The 13,123-nt window shown below is 37.0% G+C and overlaps 1 pseudogene; it reads left to right on the forward strand.

The window, feature by feature from the left end:
• Positions 1 to 7,642: 7,642 nt before the first annotated feature.
• On the forward strand, positions 7,643 to 10,443 carry LOC114096527 (14-3-3 protein theta pseudogene; annotated as a pseudogene).
• The last annotated feature ends 2,680 nt before the right edge of the window (positions 10,444 to 13,123 follow it).

Genomic DNA, 13,123 nt, shown 5'->3' on the forward strand with positions numbered 1-13,123 from the left:
AACCTCATCTTACTTGCTGTCTTTCTCTGGTCCCTTTATTTCTCTCTTTTTCTCTTCCTCCACCTTCTTTGTCTTTATTCCATGGTTTCTTTGTATACTTTCCTTCAACATTTTTCTTACTGGCTGTTCCCTTTTAAGGGTCTGTTTATATTATTTATCATTTAGTATTGCTATCTCCTTTTAAAATCTTTTTCTTTATTGTACTTTTCTTACTGAGTTATTATAAATTTCTGTTTTGTTTTTTAATTCCCCTCTTTTTACTTAACTTTCTTTTTATATCTATATATTTTATATCTATGTATCATTTTCTTTCTGCCTCCTTTTTATTTTTCTTCCTTCTTTTTCACCTATTCTCTTCCTATTGTACCCTTTACTTTGATTTAGTCTACCTTCATTGTTTTGTGTTTTCTTACTGGTGTCTGCTTTTCCCTTTTAAAGTCTATAATCTCTATCTACCCATCTATCTTTTTTTGTGATAATGGGAATTGGATGCAGGGGTACTTCACCAGTGAGATACATTCCTAGTACTACTTTTTTCTTCTTTTTATTGGTTCTTTTTAGTTATACATTAGTATTCATTTTGACATACTCATAAAAGCATGAAATATAATTTGTTCTAATTCCATCCTCAGTACTTCCCCTTTCCCTCCCTTTCTCCCTCTTCCTATTCCCTTCCTTCTACTTTACTGATCTTCTGTTTACTTAGTTTTTTTTTAAATTAATGTCTTTTAATTTTAAAACTGGATGTACATGATGGTGAGATTCACTGTGGTGTATTCATATACGTACATAAGAGAGGCCAGATTCATTCCCATTTCTTTCCCTATCCCATCCTTTCTCTCTTCCCTTATTCCTCCTTCATCTACTTCACTGATCTATTTTTATTCTGAGTCATGGCCTTGCTAAGTTGCTGAGATTGGCTTTGAATTTGCAGTTCTCCAGCCTTAGCCACCTGAGAAGCTGAGATTAAAGTGCTTGTCTTTTTTACTCCCTTTCTTGCATTTTCTTTCTCCTTTCTTTGCCTGTTTTTTTCCTCCTCATCTTTCCCCCATTTCTTTCTGTCTCTTACTTGTTTCATTTTATTCTCCAGCTGGCTTCTTCTGTACAATTTCTTTCTTTGACTCTTTCCTCCTCCTGGTCACCATTTCATCCTTTGTTTTTGTACCATCTTTCTTTCTCCTCCTTTCTAACTTTTTGTTGTTACCTTTTCTGTTTCTTGCTTATGTTTTTTCTTTTATATCTCTTTGAAATTTTTCTTTTTTCTTACTAGCTTGCTCTCTCTAGTTAGATTAAGTATGATTTTTCTTACTGATTTATCATTATTTTATATTTCTCTTTTTTGTCTACTTAATCTGATTTTTTTTGCGATTTTTTTCTCTAACTGGTTCCTTTTCTTATACTTTTTTTTTTTAACTCCTTACTGGCTCTTCCTTTTAAACTTATTTCTCTCTCTCTTGTTCTCTGTTTCCTCTTTATTGGCTGTTTGCTCTTATTGGCTCCTTTTAAAACCAGATGTACAGCACTATTGTCTACTTAGTCACTTTATAAGAACAATTGATCTGTTATAATGTTTATTATATACATGTGTATGTGTATACTCTTTATAATTGGAGTTGTAACTGGGAAGTGCCTTACACAGTGCCTGAGACAGGTACTGAGAACTTCTAGGATTTAACTTTTGCAAGAGTCTTTGTTTTCACCATATAAGTAGAGAAGGGTTTTCTAAAAATACCAATATTTAATATACACAAATGCTTCTTCTACTTAGTTCTTTTTTCTCTCTTACCTGTTTCATCTTGTCTTTTGTTTTCAAGGATATTTTCTTGTGATTCACTTGCTTTATGCCCATTTCTTTGCCCTTTTTGATAATGATAGGCGATTTTTTTCTCTAGAAGAGCTTGTTTCTAAAATATTAAAAATATATTTAATATATTTAAAATTGTTAATATCAACTTGCCATTAGAAATTAAAAAACATACTTCAAATGTTATAGTGTATTTGAAATGAATCTTCATTCATGTCTGAAAATTTATAAAGTTACAATGAGTACAAAACTACAAAGGTAGTAAAGCAGTAATTTCCTGTTGTGGCCCAGCATGAAGAAAAAAAAAAATTTGTAATACTGTGTATCAAACCCAGAGCCTATGTATGCTAGGCAAGTGTTCTACCATTGAGTCACATCTCCAGCTCAAGAAAAATATATTTTAATAATTTATTAATAATTAATGATGAACTAATCAATTAATTAATAATTTAACTAATTGTCTGCTTTTTCAAGGTTGTTCACACTTCAGATAAGCCCTTGAAGTACAGGTTTAGGTCAAACTGGATTTCTGCAGTCTAGGCCATTTGTGACACCACTGTAATATTAAAAAAATGGCAAAAGCCTTTCCTCAAACTGCCCAAGTCTTTGGTGAAAGCTCACTACCTTCCGGTCAATCTCTTGTCTGATTTTCCGACGTTGTTCTTCAACTTTTGCTTCTCTTTTTACTTCTTCTCTGATTTTTGTCAGAAGAAACATTTCTTTTGTTTTCCATTCCTAAGAAGCACAATGTTACCGTAGTCAGCATGGATTCTCTGAAATACTTTTTAAAAGTATTTTGTATATCTTCCATCAATAAGCAAAATAGGGCAAATCCACAGCCTAATTGAAATTGAGCCAACCATAATGAAAATCTCACACTGGATTTAGAATTGGCTTGTTTCATTTTCTTTCATTGGGAATGTGTTGGTGGATGCAATGGAATGGCAAAAGGAAAGAAATTATTTTGTTATCATATGTTTAATTCAAGGATAAGTGTGGTTCCAAAGATAGTTCTAAAAGGCTACTGGCAAGAGGGTTTTCTCTTCTGGACTCAGGGTATATTATATGTTATCTGTTGCTCTTAAATATATTTTGATGGGAAAACTAAACAAATAATAGCTCTGTCTAAATTTGCGGAAGGAGAATGCAGCCATGATTATTTTTCACTAGGCTCAAATTATAAAATTAAAGAACAGATAAAGTCGGACTGTGTGACTATAATATAAGGGACCTGTAATTTGTGGTATAAATCTATTTCAATTAAAAGCTTGTTTATTATAACAGGGATAAAAGATTTACAGGGGTTTATTTTTCAAACCTGAAATAACTTCAGGTGAGAATACTAAACATGGTTACATATAAAACAACCATACTCAATTTTCACCCTGATATTTAAAATTTGGCATTCCTTACCTCTTCAATTTGTCTATGTAAGTTAAGTTTCCTTCTTAGATGTTCCTGATGTCGTCTTTCTTCTTCCTTCATCTGAAGTGCACTCTGCCTTTCTGTTGTGTTTTCATTCTTGTCTAATTCCCTACTAATCATATGTAAATATCTAAGTACAAATATAAGTGAAAGTAAGTTGACGATTTCCTTCATGATGGCATTTTCTACTTTAATATTTCCAAATCACCAGTTTTATTGCTTTTTATTTACTAAACTACAGGGAATTGAGAGTTATTCAGGGACTTTTAAGCTGGCCTGATCCACCAACTCATCATGATATACTTGTTTTACCATTCTGTTATGCAATTTTCTGTTCCTATGCCTGGGACAATGGCAAAATATGGAACAGTGTGATTAAAATTTTACAAAAAATATTTAGAACTCAGTGGTTTGGGGTATATGATTGTCCAAAGATGGCCAAAATCAAATGAAAGATTGATTTTGGTGGGGGCTGGAGTTGTGGCTTAGAGGCAGAGCACTTGCCTAGCATGTGTGTTGCTCTGGGTTCGAGTCTCAGCACCACATATCAATAAATAAAATAAAATTCCATTGACAACTAAAAAAATATGTTAAAAACTGACTTTGGAAAACCACATTTGAATTTCCTTGAAATTTAAGTGGGCATTGGCCTTTCTGTGACTCTCAGGTCCCTGTACAACCTATCATTTACAGAGAGGTATGTAGACTGTCACTCTGGGACACTAGTGGATTAGTATATATTCTAGCATATCATGAGGTGAATTCATGCAATATAAGAGCTAGGTGATTAGGAGACTGGTCTTTACTCTGATAAAAGGAAAAAAACTGCTTAACTCATCTTTTACCTACCTCCTGAAGCTCTGCCTCAATGGCAACATTGAGTGTGTGTGGTAGTAGCTAAAAGAGCACATAGTTTGTTATAGAATGATATATATTGCACTCATTTCTTTAAATTTATGTTTGAAATATGTGCTAAGGACACATTCTCTCCCCCTTTGCTAGTATGGCCTTGGTTTTCCAAGATCAAGGATTAGTACTTTGGATTTCTTCTTCGAATATCAGTTTGATTTACCTCTTGGGTTCCTACTGGCTCAACTTTGTTAGGTAGAAACTCTCCCCTGAGCTGTGGTACCAATGTTCCCAATCCCTCTACCTCTTGTTCTATCTCTTCTCTCCACAACAAAAACTATTGGTGGGTTGAACAGTGTTAAACTTTTGTTCATTTTGTAGTCAAGTCTTTCTAGTATTTTATAGCTTTTTGGGATCCACATGTATCCATGAAATGTGCATTAACTTTGACCATACCTGCGTTTTATTAACAAGTCTTGGTCTGGAGTTGTTTGTGAGCTTCCCTGTAATAGCCATTGTTGGAAACGGGTAGCATCACAATTATCATAGACTCCCTTGTTTTCTTGCAAATCATTTACTTGTTTTTCAATCATTTTCTGAAAGCAAAAAGTATTAAAGCTTTTATGTTTTTTTTTAAAGACAGAGAGAGGAGAGAGAGAATTTTAATATTTATTTTTTAGTTTTCGGCGGACACAACATCTTTGTTTGTATGTGGTGCTGAGGATCGAACCAGGGCCGCACACATGCCAGGCAAGCGCGCTACCACTTGAGCCACAACCCCAGCCCAAAAGCTTTTATGTTTGTCAGAAGTAAACCTATCCTTTGACATATTTTCTTAAAATTTTAGGCTTAGTAAATGCCTTGTGCTTTGCAAATGGTTAAGTCTGTTAACTTGCATTTCAGTCTAGTGTGGCTCCACTTCAGACAAAGAAATACTTTTCTCAATAAATGAAAATACAATGTTTCATTATGTTTTTTTTGTAGATTCCTTACAGTGACTTTATTAGATTTTTTACCTTAATGTTTTTGGTTAGAATATTTTTTAGGTTACAATCTTTTAAGACAATGTTCTGCATAGTACCAAACTTTAGATAAAAAATTTTAAGTCCCAAATAAACAAATTGAAGAACTTGACTTACTTGCTCTCGTACATAGTTTTTTTGAAAGTCTATTTTTAAACTGGTCAGATATTGTCTGTACTTATTCAATTCCTTCAAGGAACATATAACCTATAAAACCAAAACCAAAAATATAAACACAAAGTTGTAAGAATCACAACACTTTCTAGAGAAGATAATAATAAGAACATTCATTTTAGTAAGAATTTTGAGATCAAATCTAACAATAATGCACCCTGGTAACAACTTTGAAGGCAGTATCTGTATTTAATTCCTTTATCAGCAGGAAATTTCTATCTAAATAATATTATTTTATTAATGTCTTACATCATAGCCAGAAATTTGCTATTCCCACTCAGTTTGCTATTTAAATACCAACATAGTAATGATGTTTAACCCTCAAAAGAATTTATTCTGTCAATCTGTATTCTGCTGGGTTCCATTTGTTGCCAGTTTTTCCAGTAGGTATGGGAAATTACTTTTAGATGTAGGGGAAAGGCACTACATTTTGGGGAAAATACATAAATAAATGTGTTATATTATGCATGTCTTTACATACTTAACTTTTTGGTAAATATCTTTTGCTGTTTTTAAAGAAAACAGTCAAGTAGGAAGTAGTTTTAGAAAAAAAGCCACCTGATTTTCCCTGACCCAAATACTGAGTAATTAATTTAATTTTAAATTAAGTATTGCTCAACTAGATGTTGACACAGGCTGCAAGTGGGGCACAGAAGAGCAAATGTCTATCAAGTCCATAGGTTTCTGCTAGTTAACAGGAAGTAGGTTTCAACATACTTTATTATTGCTGGTGATGTAACCGCCTTTCCTTAGTCGCTTCAGCATATCTTTTCTCTTATAGTATGTTTTTAGATGTGGATCGTGTAGATTTTTATAGCTGGGTTCCAGAAGTCGGCAGTAAGGATCATTAAGATTAAAACCAAAAGAAGGTTGATAGAGCTGCAAACAAAAAGATACAGAAGTATTATAAATGCAAAATGAATGAAGTTACACTTTTTTCAGTGCTGGGCATGGAATAGAAGCCTCACACATGCTAGGCAAGTGCTCTGGCACTGAACTGCATCCCCAGACCCAAACATCAATTTGTGAAAATGATTAGGATATTCATCAAAAATAAAACATGCAAGCAGAATCTGAAGTGAGAAAGTGCAGACAATGGGATAATTTGGTAAACCTATTGCCTTTCTCTTCCTGTCCTCTCCCAGAGTATGTTTAGGATGAAGGTGGCAGGTGGAATCCTAATTTGTACACTCTGTGTTCAGTCTGCCTGTGGCCTCAACCTCAGTCCTGACACACAGAGGTCAGACTGACTGTTGGGAAGGAGGAGAGAGTGCATGCCAGGTTTCAGGAGCCAGATGGACAAATACACAGAAATAGGAACCAGCATGGGTATGTGTTTAGGCAGAAAAGACCCCAGACTGTTAAGTTGAGGCTCTGATTGGATATAAAGCTAAATGAGCACTGAATGGAACACCTGAGGCATGTCCTTGGGTCTTCTGTCATCAAAATGATAACTCCATTTGGTGTTTGAAATTCAAGTTGAGATAAAGCATAACCACAGAAAAATGTTTTAAGTTTAATAGCAAGCTGAAAAGGATAAAGAAAAACACTTAAACTCTATTAAAAACCAGTTTACCGTTTCACTTATATTTGTAGTATAGAATACATTAGTACTTCCTGGGAGAACTGGTAGCTTGACCCCTAGAGGCATATCCAACAGATGAGATACTCCAACTTCTGGAATGGTTCTTTTCTGCGAGCTCTGTCAGATACAATTAGAAAGTTTGTGTTTTCTTCTAGGAAGTTCCATTCAGTTTAGACCAATCAATTATACTTCAGTGGGCTAATACTTCAAAATAAATCAAACAATCACACACAGGATTGAAAGAACTCGCCAGACCAGCAACCCTGAGGACTTTCCTGCTTCCGAGGGTCAACAGCATCTGTGTCCCGCCCAAGCCTAGTCCCGGCCGTTGGCAGTGGCAGCGGTAGTGGCAGCTAGAATCACTGGTTGATGGAGGCCAGCGAGTAGACAACGGAATTGTTAAAGATCTGCCGGTTCCCTCCCATTAATGGACATCTACTTGACTGGACCCAACTGCCTACCTGAAACCCCACCCCCAGGGCCAACAGGAGGACTGGCAGACACTCACTATGCCGCAGTCCTTCTCAGCTTTCAGGGTGCTGGTGGCCACTTTGGTGGCAGCTACTTTGGCACTCTTAGAACAGCTATTGAGGTACAGCTCTATGGCCATCCGTCAGCCCCCGGGGGCCGGAGGCTGGGGTAGCAGGCCGTCTTCGTTTCTCCTTCTATACTTTGCCCACTCTACGCTCTGATTAAGTCTGCGCAGCCAAGACCCTGGTTGTTAGGGTAACGCATCAGCCAAGCCACGCCCCTCACAATACTGGGTTCCAGACTGCGGTGGCGATGTCATCATATGGCATAGGCCCAATGGACGTCTCACTAACCGCCTCTTCCCAACGGACATCTCACCAACGGCTTCTCCCCAGTGGACATCTAGCTAACAGGTGTCACCCAAATGTGCACCATTCATAGGGGGAGGGAACTGAAGCACCACCTTGTATCCAGGATACGTGTGTTCAAGATCCAAGCCTCCAGGCTTCAGTACCTCAAAAGTTAGGAAAGTGGTCTGAAATCCCGACCACAGCTGGGGTTTCCTGTCTTTTTGAAACTCATATCTCTCATTTTCCAGAATGTCTCTGACTTTATCAGTAGGTAGATGGATTTAATTCCTTTAATTCTTCCTGGCCGCCACACAGCTAATGTTCCACAAGTGTTCACATCCATGAGTAATTGTGTGGTTTTTATTAGAATCAGAGGGTGACTTTCCACATTCACCTCCTTTATAGACAAAGTAACCTCCCTTCCCCTTCCCCTAGGCATACTCCCAGTCCCACTTAGGACACTATGCTTTTGACTAACTTGAGACTTAGAGGTTTCCATGACTTTATTGAGTTATTACAGATGCTAGCTAAAGGGCAATAGGACTGGTCCTGGGACAAATTTCCAAAGCTAGCAGCATAACTGGATATTAGTTGGAAAAATGAACGCCAGGCTTAAAGGACTGGGGCGTTTTATAACAAATTTTGGGGAGATGAAACAAATTGTTCACACTGAATTTACATTGACTATGGATGAAAGGGGCAGGGCAACATGAAGTGAACAAAATCCTGGGAAAAGACCTTAATCCATAGAAATGTGTTTGTGCTTCTTGGTTGTTTGGCTTCTCAACACACAGGAAAGGAATATGGAGCAGTTTTTTTTTTTTTTTTCTTTATTGATTCAGCTTTATGCAGCGAGTTAAAATGGCCTTCTCTTCTTTCCTGCCTCGATTCTCTGGCCCTTCATTTAGATCACCTCCAAATTCTTAACAGTTTCTTCAAGAGCCCAATGCTTCCTCCATTGAATTCCTGTTTCCTGTCCTGGACTTTTCATTTCTCTGGCCCTTCTCTCCCTCCTTTTATTTCTTTCTACCTTCTCAACCAACCAACCATCATCTACTGAGTGCCTGATCTGTGCCAGACACTGTATTGTGTACTGAGAATTCATACTCTCTATCACCAAGGAGCTCAGTATAGTGCAAATATATAAAGGGTTGAGACTGAAACTGACTTTTTAGGATTTTGTTCTTTTTCTCTATGCTACATATGTATCTAGTTTATATACATATAGACCCAACACACATCATAATTAAACTTCTGAAAACTATTGTAACCATCCAGAGACAAATGAAACATTACTTACTGGAGAAAATGGATTTGAATGACAGAGTATTTCTCATCTGAAACCATGGAAGCCAGAAGGAAGAGGTACAGCACTTTTCAAGTGCTGAGAGAAATGAATTACCAACTGTGAGTTCTATACTCAGTGAAAATACCCTTCAGGAATGAAGAAGAAATAGAAACATTCTCAGAGGAAGGAGGACTAGAATTCATTGTTAGCAAAACTACTCTTGGTGGCTAAAGGAAGCTATCTAAGCAGAAATGAAATAACACCCATTCTGAGGAAGGGGTGAGGATCAGGAGATTTAAATTCAAATTTAAGTTCAAATTTAGTGATACAGAATGAAAATACAGATAGCTCTTTTCTGTTCTATTTAAAACATGGATATCCTGGGACTCATTTCATGTCCATGGAGACATGGAGCTCTTGACGATAATTCACTCAGATCCAGATCAAAGACATGAATACTGTGACTCAGCAAGGTACAGAGCTGTCCAATGAGGAATGCAATCTGCTTTCAGTGGCCTACAAAAATGTGGTCAGGGGGCTATAAGTCCGCCTGAAGGGTCATCTTGAGCATCAAGCAGAAAATGTTACAAATGGGCTGGGCACAGTGGCTCATGCTTGTAATCCCAGCAACTCTGGAGGCCGAGACAGGAGGATCACAAGCTTGAGGTCAACCTCAGCAAATTATTGAGACTCTGCCTCAAAATTAAAAAAAAATAAAAAATAAAAAGGACTAGGGATGTGATAAAGCACCCCTGGGTTCAATCCATGGTTTAAAAAAAAAAGAAGAAGAAAGAGTAGGAGGAGGGAAGAGGAGGAGGAGAAAAAAGAGGAGGAGGAAGAGGAAGAGGAGGTGGAGGAGGAGGAGGAGGAGGAAGAAGAAGAAGAGGAGGAGGAGGAGGAAGAAGAGGAGGAGGAGGAGGAGGATGAGGAGGAGGAGGAGGAGGAGGAGGAGGAAGTTGTTGTTATTGTTGAAGTTGCAGCTGATTAAGGAAAACGTGTAGTCAGAGATAAGATCCATTCGCATCACAGTCCTGGAATTGTTGGGTAAGCATTTAATTGCCAACACAACAAATCCAAAGAGTAAGGTATTCTATCTGAAAATGAAGGGAGATCACTTCCTGTGTCTTGCTGAAGTTGCATGTGATGATGATCAGAAACTGGCAATAGGTATTTCCCAAGAAGCTTACCAAAGGCATTTGATATAAGCAAGAAAGAGATACAACCTCTATACCCATTCCACCTGGGGCTTGCTCTTAACTTCTCTGTATTTTCTTATGAGATCCTTAATGATGCATAACTGCCTGCACACTGGCTAAAATGGCTTTTGATGAGGCCATTATAGAACTTGATACACTGAATGAAGACTTATACGAGGACAACACCCTCATTGTGCAGTTCCTTAGAGACAACTTAACATTGTGGACATCAGACATGCAAGAGAAGAATGTGATACAGCAGAAGGGTCTGAAAACTAAATATAAATAGAGTGTCATCCTTATTCCCTTTAAGAAACCTTTTAATGTGTCTGCATTCCTTATTTCAGTTATTTCCTGTAACAAACTCACTCATGTGTATGGAATCAACTTGGGGAAAACGCCATTCCTTGATTTGTAATTGTCTTAGCCTTCTTGGTGTGCAGTTACTGCTGTAGAAAAGTATTAATAGCTTCATTTCATATACACATAATTAACTTCCACATACTCAGTAGTGGACTAAAAATATATCTGGTGCTTAAGTAATCTGAACCAGTTCTGCAAGTTATTGTGCTTTGTATTACTGTGAAAATAAGAAAATGTAGTTAATTACAATTTTAAAATGTTGTACATAGCTTCTTAATTTCTACATTTCCTTCATTATTCTTCTTTGAATGTTTCCTTTTAGTAAGCAACTTCTGCATACTCTTACTCTATTTCTTTTTAGTAGGAATCCAAAAGTATTAGAACGAATGGGAAAGCACTTGACATTCCTGTGTATCACATCCGATGGAAGTCGTGTCTATCTGTGACAACAGAAGTTGTCACTTACACCTCCTGCTTTGGTGGTTCTAGTATTGATGTTACTGTGTAATGGAAGTAGCATGTTGCTGCTATAATACAACATTGCTTTTTTGCAAATTAAATTGCATGTGACTTATTAATACAGTAGTGGGGGGAAATTAAAGTACACAAGTCCAAGTCTAAAACTTAGTACTTTTCCATAAAGATTTGTACACATGAGAGAGGGTGTTCAGTTTGTCTAGTGATAATTCTTTAGAGAGTTGGACCACTATTATGTTTTGCTAATCATTGACTGCAGTCTCAAAGAAAACCTTGTGAAAATGTCATGCCCTATGTAACAGCAGAGTAACCTAAAATAAAATTAGGTTTGGTAAAACAAAAAAAATGGACATGCTTGGATCAGGATTTTAAGAGACTTTATTATTATACAAGCTATATTTTCTGCTGCAAATGACAGAATTTTATTCTTGTTAATGACCAAATAATATTCCATTATATATAAATATATATATCACATTTTTATTAGTACATTATAATTACATAAAAATGGGATTCCTTGTGGTGTATTTGCACATGCACATAACAATTTGGTCAATTTCATTGTCCAGTATATCACCTTTTCCTCTCCTCCCCAATCCCTATCCTCTACTGGTCTCCCTTCTATTTTCATGAAAAAATTTTTTCTTTCTAGTTTCTATATATGATAAAATACATACTCCCTTTGACTTCCTGAGTCTGGCTTAGTTCACTTAATATGATGTTCTCCAGTTCCATCCAATTTCCTGCAAATGTCATAATTTCATTCTTCTTTATGGCTATGTAAAATTTCATTGTATAAATATACCATATTTTCTTTATCAATTCACCCATTGATGGGCACCTAGGCTTGTTCAATAATTTGGCTATTGTGAATTGTGCTACTATAAACATGGGCATGCATTTATTGGTATAGTAAGCTGATTTTAATTCTTTTGGATAATATTGGTAGTTTAAGCAAATTTCCCTTTCAGGCAATCTTTGCTTCTTCTATCATGAACCTCAAAATTCTTCCAGCCTCCACCTTTTGCATGTGACTTATTAATACAGTAGTGGGGGTAAATTAAAGTACACCCAATTCCAAAGCCACTTCCATTTTTTTTTTTTTTGGTATTTCTTTCAGCAGTATCTCTCTTTCCAGTACCAATATTAGTATTAGTTACCCACGACTACCATAATAAAGTACAGAACCACAATCTGGGTGGCTTAACATAATATACATTTATTGTCCCACAATTCTGCAGGCAAGAAGCTTAAAACACAGGTGTCAGCAGTGCCAGTATTTCCTCTGAAACTTGTAGGGGTATGTGTACTTGCCTCTTCCTACCTTCTGGAAGTTTTCCAGCAGTCTTTGGTGTTCCTTTTGCACCTGGAAAACTCCAATTTCTGCCTTTATTATTACATGGATTTCTGCCTGTGTATCTCTGTCTTCATGTGGCCATGTTTTTAAAGGATACTAGCCATATTGGATTAGGAACCTATCTTATTCCAGTTTGACCTCATCTTAATGAATTTTATCTATGACTTTCTGAGGTACTATGGGTTAGGACTTCAATACATTTTTCAACCCATAACAGAGCCTGAACAGGGTAGGAAAGGCCTTCTTGTGTGTGGTTTGCTCAGGATGGGGAACCACAGCAGGATCAAGATGAAGAGGGCATCTCACATATGTGGGTGTTGTGGTGTGGGTGTCAGGCTCTGAGCATTATGAGCTGCACATCTATGCAGGAAAAACTTATCGAGGCAGCCTGAGCCCAAGCAAGAAGAGAAGACCATCTATGAGAGGTGTATCAGGTTCTGAGTCTGAAGAGGCTGAACAAGCCTGTGGTCTACATGGGGATGGAGTTGGGGTTCTGCTATGGCTTGAGTGAGGTGAGACAGGCATCCATGCAGGAGGGATGATTTACCTTGGGGTACTGAAGTCCCAAGCTGTGGACATTGACTTACACGTGGAGACAGCCTGACATGGATCATTAGTGCCATCACAGGACATCCCAAGACAATTGGCAGAACTTAAATGAGGTCTGAAATTTTTGATGGTTTGGGTAAGAAAATGTCTTTGCTTATGTTAACCACTAAAGTATTTGGGTGATGTGGGGCTTCAAATTGACAACTAGGAAAA

This window comes from Marmota flaviventris, chromosome X (genome assembly GCF_047511675.1).
Source record: "Marmota flaviventris isolate mMarFla1 chromosome X, mMarFla1.hap1, whole genome shotgun sequence".
NCBI lineage: Eukaryota > Metazoa > Chordata > Mammalia > Rodentia > Sciuridae > Marmota > Marmota flaviventris.